The following is a 15,686-nucleotide window of genomic DNA, read 5'->3' as shown; positions in this document are numbered from 1 at the left end:
CACATTTTATCAAAAGTGCATACCAGATTTCTGGTTTTTTGCCATCATGGCTTTCTTCCTACAATTCCATTCAAAGCAGATAAGAATTTTGGAGAAATTGTCTTGTGCTTATTTAGCATGTATGCAAATGTCCAGTCTTTCATTGGACAATCATTTCTCCAGCACTCTGCAATTTCCTGGCTGTCTGTGCGCCTATTAAATCCCACAGGAAGGATCAGGAGGATTTTCAGAATGCAAAGTGTGGGCAACCAAGGAAGCTACAGAACAGAGATGTGTTGTAACTGCAAACAATAATGCACAACAGTAATGCACAACAACAGTAACACTCCCTGCCATCTCCAACAATAGCCTAAGTTTCAAAACCACACTAAAGAAATTGAAAATAAACCCTTATGCAGTTGGAGACTAAGAAATGCTAAAGGTTTTTTGGGGTGGGGAAGAAAATACCTGAAAAACTGTAAGGCAGATTTTGGAACTGTTAGTTTCCTAATCAAACAAGACCATCAGCTGACTTTTTGTGGGTTGTTTCCTTGTAATTTTTTTTTCCCATTCAGAATCTGTTGGAAAAAAGTTCTTTTACGCTTTGGCTTAGGTGCGTCAACATTTTGGATTACAAGGAGACTGAAAAACCATTTCATTTGAATGTACCCACCTGGCAGACCAGGGAAATGCAAAAGTCTGGATCTCCTTTAAATTCTCACCTTGTTAACCAGATACAAATTGCTAATCCAGTTTGGGATTCAAAAGCAGAAGAAAGGGACTTTTTTCTCCTTCCTTCCCTTCCTTCCCTTCCCTTCCCTTCCCTCCCTCCTCCTCCCTCTCTCCGTTTGTAAAAAGAATATGCATTCTGAGCAGGCTATATTTATATATTATCATCCTGCACCAACTCTTTGTAAGTGCCAAAGCAACATCATAAGAATTCCCTTTGCCCTAAGTGGCATTTGAAAAAGTTGGAGTGACATTCTTGTTTTCAAGAGGAGGTATGTCCCTTTGGACAATCATTCTCCTCTGTTTTCCAGCATTGTTGCTTTTATGGAGGTAACTGGGCAGGGGGAGGTGGGGCAAGAATTCCCAAGTAATAAAAAGTCAGATTACACAACCCAGGACAAAGTCCTTTTTTTTTTTGCTTCATCCATATGCTGTTCCCCTCTTTTGCTATCCTTTGCATGCCATTCCAAAGGGGAGGTAGTAAGTGTTACATCCATAGAGATGTATTGCCAACCAAAACTTCAAAACTGAAATCTTCTGCTAGAAAAATGTTTTGGAATAAGAAACAATCCTTTTTTTCTCTCCTTCCCCCTTTCTCTTCCCCCAGATAGTTTTGAGGGCAGCAAAGAAGCAGACAGGATCAGTTGTCCAAACTGCTTGCTTGCCATGTGCTGGCTGAGTCCCCCCTTTACGGGGAAGGCTGTCTGCTGAACATGAGACTCTCAGCTGGGTGACAGATGGCATTTTACTGCCTGACTGCAAGTCAAATTTATTTTCTGGAAGATTGTGAACATGCAGGTGGGTTTGGGGCAGGGAAGCGGGCGTTTGCTCCATTGTCTGATGTGATCAGAACTTGATGTGCCCATTGCTGCTGCTTCTGATCACCTTGGGTGAGTATGAATTTCCTCTAGGTAACCAATCAACATTATGACTTGAGAAAGAAACAGATGCTGCCTTGAAATTGGAAGTCCACTTTCTCTTTCGATCCACCTGGACAGGTAAGATGCTCTGTCTTAAATAGTTCACAGAAGAAATACCTCTATAATACTTAAATTACAAAGCAGAAAGCTGATGGTTGAATCTTGACTGTAGCCTCTGGAAAACTGCTGGCACTCAGGCTCAATATTTCCATTCCTTCCACATCTGTAACAAGGGTGTAAGGCGGAAGAAAAAGTTGTGTTGGTTCAGGAGCCCATCAGGTCCGATGTGCTGTTTCTCACTGTGCAAAGTTAAATGTTATTGCAAAACTCACAAGCAGGAGACAAAACCAATCACTCTCTCACAGCGGTGTCTGGGGGAGGGTATGTGTCCCAAAAGTCAAGATGGTGGTCATCAAAGCCCCATCCCTTGTGTATGTACACCCATCTTGACTTTTTGGACAGCCCCCTCCCCCATGGGCAGCACTGATTACTTTCCATATGAGATTTCTTGGGCCACTGTCCTGCACAATCAATTGTCCAGAGGATGTTGCCTCCTCCGTTTTCATACCGTTATCTTTTTTTTTTTTGTTCTGATATTAGAGAGGAAAAGATGACATTTCTGCTTAAAGATGACATTTGTGTACAATGACTTTCTGTTCATGGTGGAAGGGTGCCTTCCACCTGGAGTCAGTGGCACTTTTCACAGGTTTATCCAGCCTTCTTTTAAGGTCATCTAAGTTGGCAGCCATCAATACATGAAGAGGTGGCAAATATAGTTTAACTGTGTGCTGTTTCTTCTTTTGGTCTGTCCAGGTTTTAGCACTATAAGAAAGGAGCATCTCTCCCTATTTTTCTTGTTTACTTTATCAGCTTTCATGACCCCCTTGAGTCAACTGTTTTTTTTCATAGTTAAAAATCTTAAAGCTGGAATGGGCATTTTCCTACAGTTGAAAACTGATTTTTTTTCAACTTCTGTTCAGAGAATTGCAATGATATAATGAGAACAGTTAAAGCTGGAATTTGGGGGTTGTTTTTTTGTTTTTGTTTTTATGGAGATTGACTTTCCCCCAATAAAAAGGGTGTGTTAAACCTGTTGGAGTCTTAACATATTTATTTTACTGCTTATCTTTAAAAATATGCATTGTAAAATTGTACTGCTGTAATGAGGCAGTATGCCACTGAGTTTCTAAAATAAAATGTTGGAGTCTATACAAAATTGGGTCTGATTCAGAGAGGGGAACTATAGGTTGCTCACCCTTGTTCTAAAAGCTGTAGCTTTTCTTTTTAAGACAAGCGTGTCTCCTAATACTTCAGCACTACTATTGTGAGAATAAGCAAAATGCTTTGAGCATTTAATGGTGCAATTCTGTACCTGTTTACCCAGAACTAAGGTCTGCTGTGTTGGAATTTACTTTTCCAAAAACATTGATATGATTGCACCCTAAATTTTAGGATTAAATGCAATCACTGTCGATTTTATATGACCGTTGGTATTTACAAGACTTACTTTATAGGTGTTCAAGGAAATAGTACCAGTGTATGTGCAGTCACACAGTTCCTCCTCCTTTTTTCCCTTGCACTAATGTCTATGGGGTGAAATGTAGCCACCTAAAAATGGTTGAGCAAAGTAACTCATGACAAACTTTTGAGTTAAGTCATTAAGTTCGTATTCCCATTGTACAGGTGGGGAAGGCTGAGGTTGGTATTGACTGTGGGCTGGGCTAGATAGGCAGCAAAGCCACTTTTATTGCTGTGATCCTATGATTTCCTTCAGGCTGATAGTCAGGCAAGAATTTCAGCCCAATTCCATCTCCTCTGAACAACGTACTGATTAGCAACGGTCAGATTTTGGATTTAATTGTATCAGAGGTTATACCTAGACTGTTGGTAGGAATCATACTGTAGATGCATTTTCCCCTTGAATTTAGGACTTGCTTGGTGACCATCCTTGCCTGGTGCCTTCTGATGTGTCGTTCAGAGTTATCCTGGAAATCCCAGCCATCATGGTGGCTAGAAATTATGCCTGTCATAGTTTCAACACTTCAGAGTTGCTAAGGTTGAGAAGCACTGTTCTAGAGCAAAGAGATCTTGGAATCTGAATCTGGCTGCAAGAGGGTACAAACTCTGGACTTTGGTCTTTCTGAGTGCAGAAAACAATGTTGATGTAAGTTAAACAAATGATATTTGTCTTGCTACCCACACCAGGTACTTTAGAGGATTATTCCCCAACCTGATGTTCTCCAGAAGTGTTGAATGAGGTTCCTCCAGAGATCTGAGTGGCTCCCTTCCTGATGGCATTTGGAGGGCCATAAAGACCTGGCGGTTCTCCCAGGTGTTGAGTCAGGGTAGTTGGAGCCCTTTGGGGGTGTCTGACATGTTCCTCTGGTTGAACAGTTCTGCCATCTGGTTATTTTTATATGATTTTGTATATTGGTTATTTGGTTTTATCCTGTGAGCTGCCCAGAGTCAGATGGATTTGGGTGGTGTCCAAGCTGAATAAAATAAATAAACAAAACAAAACAAAACATAGAATAAAATAATAAAATAAAATATAATGGCTTAGTGTGTTTTGCAAATCCAACCATGGGGGCTCTTATTTGGGCAACTCCAGTTGAGCAAGCCATGGCTTTGCATGAGGTGGGAATCCAGCCTCTCTGCTGCATTCAGATCCACCCTTTCCAGCATGTCTGTGGCCAGAGAAGCCAGAAAGTCAAAGAGTGGGATTGTCAGGGAAGGCACCTGCTATTTTGCTCCTGATTAATGAGTGTAATGGAAGCTCTTGCCATACCCCATCATCCTTCTCCTCCTCTCTCCCCCTCCCCATAGTCATATTATCTCTTTGAAGCACATTTTTATGCAAATGGCTTTGGCGCTCTTTTCACTGGGCACAAAACAAACCCAGACTGAGAACATGACTGGGCCTAATGTGGAGCCCGTCTCAGCTGCTTCAGCTAAGTGGTAGAAGTGTGGCTCGGAACAAAGGAATATGGTAATTGCAAGCTGGAGAGATTGCTGGAATGGGGGGGGGGGTTCAAAAAGAAGGAGAGGAAGGAGGGGAGGATGGGCTGCTTGATGATGAGCTGCAAATTTGGAAGAACAGGTTGTCCTCCAGGGCTTCCTAGATGCAGCAGCAGAAGAACACCATGGTTACCTGGACTTGGGTTATTTAGGTTCAAGCAAGGGGTTGGCCATGAAGTTCCTGCAAGAGCCACCATTCCATCAGCCCTCCTTGGAGCAGGGATTAAGGCTAGCCTATCTGCCATATTAAAGGAAACCAACCCTGACTGCTCATTGGAAGGACAGATACTGAAGCTGAAGCTCAAATACTTTGGCCGCCTGATGCGAAGAGAGGACTCCCCAGAAAAGACCCTGATGCTGGGAAAGACCGAAGGCAAAAGGAGAAGGGGATGGCAGAGGGTGAGATGGTTAGATGGCATCACCGATGCAATGAACATGAATCTGAGTAAACTCCAGGAGACAGTGGAGGACAGGAAGGCCTGGCGTGCTCTGGTCCACAGGGTCACAAAGGGTCAGACACAACGACTGAACAACAACAGCAATCTGCCATATGGGGTGCATCTGCTCCCACTTTTTTTATGAGGGATGGCCCCATGGATGGCCCTCTGCTCTACTCTGCAGAGGACAAACCATGATTTGCAGGGCTGTCCAGACCACACTCTCTTTGAAGGGGTCTTTGCTTTGCATAGTGCCCCAGGGCACACCTGCTTTTAACACTCAAGAACCCTCAAAAGGGAGATTGAAGTTGCCTGGCTATTACTAGCCGTCCACTTGCTGTGGTGAGCCGTGCTGGAGCGTGAATCAGGCTGGTGCCAAAGTTTGTACAATCTGGCAGAGCAGTAGGTGGGCATGTGTGTGTTGGGATGAGTGATACACATCACTGAATATGGAATTAGACAAAACCCAGTTGCACAACCCTGCATTGCTCAAGCTGAAGCCTTCCCTTTACACCAGGGTTTCCTCTTTATCACTTAAATTATTTTTTGTTCCTGATTACTCCTTGTCTCCCTTTCAGGGGAAGAAAAAATTCCCATGTGTTGAAGCCACCAGCTACTCTGTCTATGTGCAGTGGTGTCTGTGTCCATGTATGTGTGTCAAAAAAGTCAAGTTGGCAGCTGCAATTGTGTGATCCAGGGCCTCAACTAGGGGGGGCAACCGGGGCATGTGCCCCAGGCGCCGCGCTGGGAGGGCGCCAAAATGAGTGCTGGGGAGGCGCCAAAATGGGCACGGAATCCATGTTTGCCCCGGATGACACAGACCCTAGTTGCAGCCCTGGTATGATCAAAGCCCAGCCCTCTTCTTATGCATCTTGTGGGGCTTCAATCCCATGGTTTCAGCCGCCAACGTGACACTGTGGACACCCCTGCCTGGGTATGTCACCAGGGTAAGATTTCATTTAACAGCCTTGTCAGTATTAGAATTTGTATTTGCTTTTATTTGTCCAAATAAAGAAAAAGGTAAATACAGGGAAACCTTTCAGGGCAAAAGAACCTCAAGATGACCGTAAATAGTGTTCTAACAGTAAAAACAATTTACAACATGCCTACAGAAACAGACTAGCCACAAAAAGAAAATGGCCGTGTGGGTGCTCAGAACAATTTGCCAGGCAAAATGGTACACCCAAAATAAGTGATTAGAGATATATATCTAGATCTCTATCCCTCTATATATCTCTCTATTTCTATGTCTATATCTATAAAGAATAAAAACAAGGGGGAAGAGAGCGGCCAATTCACAAGTCATGGGGTCAGCAGGCCTCCCCAAGTCCTGGGGGTTGATGGCCATATTTGAATTTTGACTGCACAGATGTATAGGCTGAGTTCACAGAACCTGCTAAATCCTGAACCACAGTTGCTTTGTTGATGTAGCAGGTTACGTCCCAATACGTAGACCATATTATGACTTAATGTGATGATCTTGTCCACAGCACATGCAGCCAAAGACCGGACTGCATTCTCCCACACGTGCTGGACATTACCAAATTTGGGTGAGCCTCATTGCAGACCAAGCAATAACATCATAGAAGAATTGCAAGAGGGCCAACTGCTGAGTGCAGAAACCCAAATGAAAGCATCAGTGGCAGATGGCTGTCCACCCTCTGCTTCCACACATCCACAGAAGGGAAACTTGCTACTCCTGGATTCCTCTGGAATTCGGTGTTGAGGATATAAAGGATGACAGAAGATTTACTATAGGAAGTTTTCCAAAGGATCAACCAAAATCTGCCTTCCTTTAATTTAAGACTGTTATTCCATGTCCTGCACTCTGTGGTGACTGAGAATAGGTCAACCTTCTTCTATGTGATGCATACCCTTAAAAATATGGATTTGGTTGGTATCCCATGATTTGGTGGGGGGGAAGAATTGGTTATAAATTGGTCAGTCTGCACCACTTGCTCTTCCTAATGATGAAAACCCAAGCAATCTTTTAGATGCCTTTGTTCAGAAAAATAGAAGTTTGCAATAAAACGTTTGGGATGCAGTTTTGCATGGCATTGATATTACAGAGGTGACTGATGTTCCACCATAAGGACTGATAGAAAAGAATATTCAACCCATACAGAATTTGAAAATGCGTAAGAAGGGAAAGAAAAGAAGAGAAACAGAAAAAGAGCTGATACTGAAATAGCATTTGGTGTTGAGGGTATAAAGGATGACAGAAGATTTAGATCCGGGTTGGCTTCCCACCTCACAATAAGCCTTCATGTTTGGTATGCAAATCCATCCATTGTGGTTTCTAAACCAGAATTTATGGCAGTGTGTTACATGAATCTACAGTTGCTTGCCATCAAACTGTGTTAAAATAAACTATAGTTTAATGAGACTAAAATTAGTATCAACAGTGGAAGAGACAGGAGGCTTTGGGATGAGAATTGGGGTGTGATAAGAGTGGCTCCTACATTCATCTGTGAAATTCTTAAGATATGCTTCCCTCTCTGTATATAATTTCCAGATTTTCCCTGCCATTTATATTGCAAAACTCTTTCATGGCAGGTCACTTCTCTTGACCTAAAAATATGAAATGCAACTAAAGGGATCTCTGTAGAATTACAATTAAAGTCTAAACAGCAATCTAAAAATAATCCTCCCAGCCCTGTACAATAAATCAGATGAAACTGTTTAAAAACAATTAAAAAGAAAACGCCAAAAATGCAATTACATTGTTGGTCTATTAATCAAAAACAAAGCTTGAGGCCTCACTCTCCTTTTCTTTCTACAAAGCTTAATATTTTCACAATTTTGAAAAAGCTGTTCAGAGATATTACCCTGCTCTCTTCTAAGGAGCGATTAGGTTTTAGAAATTGAGATTGTTGAAGATAAGCCATCTTTGAGTTAGATATATAAATCCCAAACACTGGGAGAGTTTTCTGCATGTAATGAATCCTGTTTCTTTGTATCAGCTGGATATCCACAGAGATTCTATTAGGACACATGGGCTCTTGTTTCTTCACAGTCTTGGTTGCCTACATTCGCAATTTGTTCCCTGCAGAAAAAGGAAGAGAGGTAATGTGTTACTAAACAAGAGGATAAAAACCAATCTGATTACAAATTGCATGTGATGATACAGGGGATGATAGCCCAAGCACCTCCCAAATATTGTTAGAAATCTCGTGTGATGACTCAAAACACATCTAAATTTGGCCTGAAATCTTGTGAGATCAACACATCTTGCAAGTTGTTGGCGGTCTCACAAAGATCTTGTTCAAGAACCCTGGAGATCTTGTATTCATGTGAGACCTTGGAATGTTTGCAAGATGTTAACCACTTTTATAACATTATTTTAAAAAGGTATTTGGGGAGTCTGCAAGTTCCATTTTGGTTGGGAAAGAAACCTCTTCCCAGCTGCCAGGGAATGCTATTTTGCAGTTCCATATTGGGTATGTATAAAAACACATTTGGAGAGAGTAGCAAAGAAACATCCAATTTTATTTACGATCATAGCCTAAATTTCTGTGTAAAACATCAGACAACTAAATGTAATAAACTAAATTATTAAAACAGAAGAACCTAGCTAATTGCCTTCTGACATGGAACAATCAACCAGAACTTAATTATATCCAGTTTCCTTGCAACAGTTATGATTAAGAGTATTTTGTTACATTTTTGAGACTTCTAAGGATTTACCAGCTAAGAAAAAAGATGCATTCTTTTCCATTAGACATTTGTAATGACTTACAAGATGTGGTGATATCAAGTTAGAGCACCACGTTTGGTAGAATGGACAGCTCAGCAGAAGATATAATGTTGATTCAACAACACCTGACCCCTGTCCTGGGAAGCAAAGTTGCAATCCCTCCTTTCCAGAACCCTTGGTGGGAAGAGTAAAAGCTCTTCTGTGAGGGTCAGAGAGAAAGTTGTATAAATACTTAGGAGTACGTAAAGCCATGTTCCAAAGGTCAGTGTTACAGTGGTGAGAAATTCTGCTCTTGTCTTCTAAGTCCAGATCCAGGATCTGTTGCTTGATCTCTTGTAAAGCCCTCTCAGACCTAGTATTATCAATGATTGAACTGAGAATCCACAATTAGTCAAATCTGAAGCTATGCTTTTTTCCCATGAGGAGTCAAACCTGTCAATGAGGATTGCCTGGGATAGAGATCTGTCCCGCCAAATTAATTTTAGCTGGTATCTCAATCATTAAATCTTCATGTGGGCCTCTAAAGTTATGTAACCTAAATCCAGGGAAGGGATTGAAGTACCTCCTCTTTTTTTTTTTTGTGCATCTTTGTAGGCACAAATTGGTGCACCATAAAATATTAAGCTCAGCACACTGGCTTTGAAAACAATGACTGCAGCAGGAACAAAATTATTTCCATGGTGGTTGGCAAACTAATGATTGCACTGGAAGTTTTTTGTGCGTGAGATGAAATTGTTTTTTCTTGGTCTTTCCAGGTATTAGAGCATTGAAACACAATTCCTAAAAATTTAAAGCTGTTGATTTTCTACTTATGGAGGACATTAGTGCATCATTTTGTGAATACAACCATCTCTTTCTCTCTTTTGTGCCTTTGAGTCAGTGTTGACTCCTGGTAACTGCTTGGACAAGTCCCTGCAGTTTTCTTGGCAAGGTTTTTTGGAAGTGGTTTGCCATTGCCTCCTTCCTAGGGCTGAGAGAGAGGGACTGGCCCAAGGTTACCCAGCTGCCTTTGTGCCTAAGGCTGGACTAGAACTCACGGTCTCCCAGTTTCTAGCCTTGTGCCTTAACCACTACACCAAACTGGCTCTCTACTTTTCTCTCACTAAAATTAATTTCTACTTTTTCTTCCCTACAATAAGCATCTAAGCCTTGTAACTCCATTGAAGACCAACTCGTGATGGGGAGAGGATGACTGCATTAACCACCTAAAGCAAAACTGATATTGACTTATTTGCTAGCATTAGGGGATGAAATTCCCCTTTTGTTAGGGACTGAATTAGGAAATTGATATAACGATTAAATAAAAGGGGGGGGGCAGAATGCAACCTTGTTTAACTCCTGTTATGGTGGGGATTGGGGCTGAAAGATCTCTTCCCATTGTCCATTTGACTTAGGTTGTTTAGGCTATACTTGGTGTGTTTAAACCCTGGTTAAAAATATCCCATTAGAGCTGCAAGAATCATTTCTAGTGGATAACATAACCCTCCTCAATTAATCTGTTATGTCTCCTTGTCAGCCTTTGCAGACAGATGCCAAGTTCTGTGTGTCTTCATTCTCTTGCTCTCAAGGAATGACATTTACAGTTGGGGGTGTCTGCTGCTTGTCACTCAAGCTGGACTCCCACTTTGCCGTTGGCCAATTGTGAGGGACCCTTATTCCTGACGGATAACTGAGTGAGCAGGTGAGTGGTTTCTCCCGTAAATTCCTGCTCAGGGTATACTTAAAATTCGGTTTCCATGGAGACTCGTTCCTACAGTTTTGAAAATTCCACTTTCTGCCCAAACTGATGCCAGGGAAACCCAGTCACTTCCCTGCATGCTGGAAACAAGTGCAAAAGGGATGGGGGTGGGGGTGGTGCAAGCTCTGATACATTTGTGATTTCCAAGGATTGCTTTATACATTCCAGCACACGGCTTCTGTTCTCTGGACTGAGTCATTCTCTCTTATGAGCAGCCCCTGAGATCTTGCCTCTTTGGAACTATTAGCCTCCACAAAAAGGGGCAGGTAGATCCCCAAGTTACATATCTGTGGGGTTTTGATCACTGGGGGTGGGATGGTTTGCTGAGAAAAGCATAAATGTCTTTTGCAAGAATTAAATAATAAAGAGGCAGATCCTTGCATTATTATTACATTTGTAATTATAACTGTGAGTAGAGCTGCAATACAATGTTACAGGCTATGACGTGGTTCACTCATTGTGCTAAACCAAAGATTGTTTGCATGGCTCACTGAACATGTAGCAAGCTGAGACATAAACCATGATTTACATACCACAGTGGCTAGGTTCATACTACTTGCTAATGGAAAACTCCAAAATTCATAGTATCGTTAATTGAAGTATCATTGTCTGGTATACAGGCAGCCCTATTTTGCATATTAAAAAAACCTACCACCATCATTCCTATTCTTCATTTTTACCAGCTTTGAACAAATTTTGGTGGGATTTGAGTATGTTCAAATCTCACTGGGCAGCTTTTGAAAAAGCTTCTCTTACGCTGTCCTTTTCCCTATTTAGCTATTTTTTTTAAAAAAAAACTTTAAAAAAATACTTTGCACATTTGGAAATGTCCTTTTCAGATGAATCTGTTTGGGGGGGCATTCATATTGACACACCCCCTCCTGAATTTGCTATTACAGGAAGGCATGGCAGCTTGGAGCTAAGTTGACATTTTGCCTTTCTTTGCATCTGGATTATTAAAATTACCAAAGGGTACACGGGGGCATGACATAATGTATGTCTCTACTCTGAGAGCTTAAGGGAAAATGGACTGTATAGACCAGTGTTTCTCAACCTCAGCAACTTTAAGATGTGTGGACTTCAATGCCCAGAATGCTGGCTGGGGAATCCTGGGAGTTGAAGTCCACACATCTTAAAGTTGCTGAGGTTGAGAAACACTGATATAGACCATTCCGATAGATTTTATCCTGCAACTACTGAGCACAATGACATTGATAGCTCCTAAAACTGATGCACTCTATATAATCATCTGAAGTACAAAACTCCATGAGTTTAATTCCTGGTGGAGTTCTCACTTGAGGCACAAATGACCAAGCTCAAAGTATCCTACTGTCCCTTGCAACAGTATAGGTCATCTGTGCTGGAGAAACTGGTTCTCAGCAATATAGGGACTTAAACAGGTTTGAACTTCTTAGAGAGCAATGCATTCTGCTTAGCAGACAATGGCAGTTACTATTAGAATTTGGGGCATATGTAGAATTGGGGGACCACAAAGTGCAAGGTGGTGAAATTATACAAACGGTTATGTAAAGATCAAGTCCCTGACCCCGTAGCTTGTGGACAACTATGGAAATGCAATGGGGTAGGTAAAATGGGGCTACCCCTTAAAACTGTACAAAGTATGGCCATGCAAAACCTCTTGTTAGTAGAAGCAGTGGTGACCTATAATATACCCAACAGTGGCTGAGTCAGCAAGACACAGCTGGCAAAATCTGGTTTTATTTCCTAGCTGAAATTGAGTTCCTATGCAGCACAGGACTAGTGCTCTTTCAAAAGAGGGCTAAGCCCATGTTTAAAAGCAGGCATAGTGAGCTTTCAGAAGGGCTCTAAGCCTGTGTTTAAAAAAAACAGTCTTTTCTTTCAAAAGAGCATAAACCTTGGTTTATAAGAGGCCTATGTAAGACCTGGTAAATGCTCTGAAATGCTCTAGTCAGGCATTGAAGTAGTCCACAGGAGCCAGGCACTACCCATCCCTGACTGTGTCATCATCAGCATCGTCAGTGAAGTGTGCTAGATTGTGATCACAGCAAAAAAATTGTCAGGAGAAGTGGAAAAGCAGTATGCAAAAAGTGGAACTAGCTGAAGATGACTTTAAGCTCCCTTGGCTGTGGGCTGGGGATGAGAGAAAAGCACCATCATGATGACATGGCATAAAAGTCTGGTTACTGGAGTATGTTTGTGCTGAAGTTATGGGATAAAACCAAAGGCTGCCTTTCTCTTTTCTCTGCAGACTTCTCGGGGGCATTTAGCTGGGCCCTTCTTGGGAGTTCACAAGCAAGATCCTGGAACTTTTGATTTATTATAGCAAGCTTCTTTTAAAGTTCTGCAAGATGTTGCATTTTTCATGTTATATCCTGTTTTTCTTGCATGGCATTCACAGGCTAGGTTCACAATTCCTGGTTACTCAACCCATAAGCAACTGTCCTAATTGGGTTGTGTGAGTGCAATCATCCTGCCCTTGGCCCAGGCTTGCTTGCAATCAGGTGGTTGCATCGCAGGGTCTGCTAACCAGTTTGGCAGCAAATCAGGTCATTGCTCCAATTGATAACAGGGATAGGCAACCTTATGTTCACCAGATGTTGTGGACTTCCATTCCCCATAACTCTCAATCAATGTGAAGAGAGGCAAGGGGCAGTCCCAAACATCTGGTGAATACTTGTCGCTTCTGGTTTATACACACCAGAAGCAAGCAACAAGTTTTTACCAGAAGTGGTGAGTGGCAGTCAGTCAATGGTGGGAGTCTCAAACTCCTCCTGGAGATGTCAAGGATTGAATCTGGGCCCTTCTTCAGGGAAAGCAAAGACTCTGCTGTGGAACATGCACCACGGTGCACAATTTTGCATTGCGCCCCACATCAGTTTAGCTACAGGAGCAAACTTGCACAACTGGATCTTCCTCTCTCTTGCTTACGATATCAACGAGAGTCCTTCTTGGTTTCTCATATCTCAGGGTAAAAATTCCAGGAAACTTATCTTTGTTTCTGGGTTTGAGATGGACTTGTGTCTCACTGGGGGAAAGATATAAATAACCCTCTTCCTGGTTTGAGTATTGTTTTGCTATTTAAGAGCAAAAAACAACAACCAAACCCTGACTCACAGCTGGGACTTTCAAAAAGCCGTTTCTAGCTAGTGAAAAGGAACTTAGCACTGAGCTGAGCACAAAATGAACAGTGCAGCATGAAAGAAACTCTGTAACCCTGCCTTCAATGAGCAAAAAAAAAAAAGTTTCTGAATCTGTTGGATAGAATTAACTTCAGCACATTGGTTGGACAATCGGGAATTTAATTCCTTCCTGTTTTGCAATTATTTACATAGAATGCACAAGGACACAGTGTAAGGTACTTGCTGTGAGTTGGTTTGTACATACAGACAGCTACTGTTTGCTTAGCTGTATTTAATTAAAAGATATATATACTTGAGTTCAAACATCAAGCAGATCCAGCCTTCCCAACTCAGTTGCCCTCCAAATATGTGAACCTCAACACATCACCCAGAATTCTCATTTACAGCTGTGCTGACTGGGGAATTCTGGGAATTGGTCTTCACCAAAGTGCCCAGACTGGGGAAGGCTTTATCGACACAATGCATTTTGGTTTATATAATCACCCATGATTAACTAAACTATGGCTTTGTGTGATTTGCAAACCAGTTTACTTTGTAATAATAGATGCATTTAAAACAAAATCCTCTGTGTGCCCATATACAACTGGCCAGGATCTGAGGAGAGTTATGGAAGACCAGTTTATTTGGTCAGGCTGGAAATCTGTGTCTCCCCACAAAACTCAGAAACACTCCCACCCAGTTGGATCATCGCCTCACCCACCGAGAGCCTTGCTTGTCCAGATATTTAAATGCAATTGCAGGGCACCAAAGGATTGCCTACTCCTACTTTATCAGAATAATGGGACTGTATTTTTAGGATTATATTGCACTTTTATGCTGTGCAATGTGCCTTAGGAAGGCTTTGCCCTATAAACCAGCCTAGAAGCAAATATAAAGAAATAGGTGGGAAGAAGCTTGAGAATTTAATCTGCAACGTCCCCCTATCTGTACCAGGCAGCTAGACTGGTTCATCTACTTTACTTTGTCATCAGAACAGATCCAACAAGTTCTCCATTGGAAGGAGATCATTTCGAGCTCATTAGAAGGGTTGTTTCAATTATATAATATACTATTCTCTGTCACCATGATTCTTTCTCAATGATGATTATGAAAGTATTGTGTGGTTTTCTTTCTTTCTCTCTCTTTTTCTTAACCTAATTACATGAACATACCACATACATGCAAACAATTAAATGAACATTTCTTAAAGACACTTCCAGGCACCCAGCAGTCACGGAGCAGACACGCAGCTGTCCTCAGGCATGAAATCTGTAGAGTCAGTTCTGCCTCATTTCATCCTGGTGGGACAAAACACAAGAGAAATAGTAACAGTTACAGTAAGCCAGTGACCATAGCTTCTTCCTTCCCATCTCTTCTATCATGATCTTTTATTGTTCCTGAATCTCTGGTGGGCATCAAGAGAAGCATACGCTCCTAGGCTAGCATCAAGTTTCTCCATCTTCATCAGGAAGGTGACTCCCAACACAGAAGATACAATTTTCCTGACCTCATTCTCTGTAGTGTGATTCATGCAATGTTGATTGATTATGGGCCATCAAGTTGGTGTTGATTCTTAGCGACCGTATTTGCTCCATGATGATCGATCCCTAACCTGGTCTTTTGGATCTTCCAACAATGCACCCAGCACCACTGTAACTGAGTCCATCTCCCTTGCTGCAGTCATCCTCTTCTTCTCTTTCCTTCCCAGCACCTTTCTCTAGAGAGCTAGGTCTTTGCATAATGTATCTGCATAAACCTTGTTTAAACAAGCACAGCTTAGTACAACAACCGGGTGGGAGCTTTTGGAGAGGGGCTTGGTTTGGGACCATTGGAATTCGTTCCAATTTGTCCTAGACTGAGGTTTGGCCCTTTTCTTCTAGAAACCATGTCCACAATTACAATCAAGGGTGTCCGCATGGGGGCTCAAAAAATCAAGCTGGCAACTGCAAGCTTTTGTGCATGGGTAGGTCTACTCCTTTTTTGTGTTTGTCACAATGCATGTAAAAAGGGACAGGACAGTTGCAGCTGCCAGCTTGACTTTTTTGACCCCTCCAGCAGACACCTCTG

At 42.0% G+C, this 15,686-nt stretch overlaps 2 long non-coding RNA genes across 2 annotated transcripts in view; both read left to right on the top strand.

Annotated features, from left to right (window-relative positions):
• The window catches only part of LOC134503471 (uncharacterized), a 194,157-nt gene that overhangs the window by 45,058 nt on the left and 133,413 nt on the right, over nt 1-15,686 (top strand). The gene's annotated exons all lie outside the window — the stretch shown is intronic.
• Nucleotides 1,143-11,244, top strand: LOC134503472 (uncharacterized). The gene is made up of 4 exons (XR_010068551.1): nt 1,143-1,598; nt 3,557-3,792; nt 8,047-8,149; nt 10,297-11,244. It is a non-coding gene; the product is annotated as an uncharacterized LOC134503472 (long non-coding RNA).

Source organism: Candoia aspera, chromosome 10 (genome assembly GCF_035149785.1).
Source record: "Candoia aspera isolate rCanAsp1 chromosome 10, rCanAsp1.hap2, whole genome shotgun sequence".
Taxonomy (NCBI): domain Eukaryota; kingdom Metazoa; phylum Chordata; class Lepidosauria; order Squamata; family Boidae; genus Candoia; species Candoia aspera.
The sequence above is the reverse complement of the archived record's forward strand: the minus strand, read 5'-3'. Positions and strand labels throughout refer to the sequence as shown.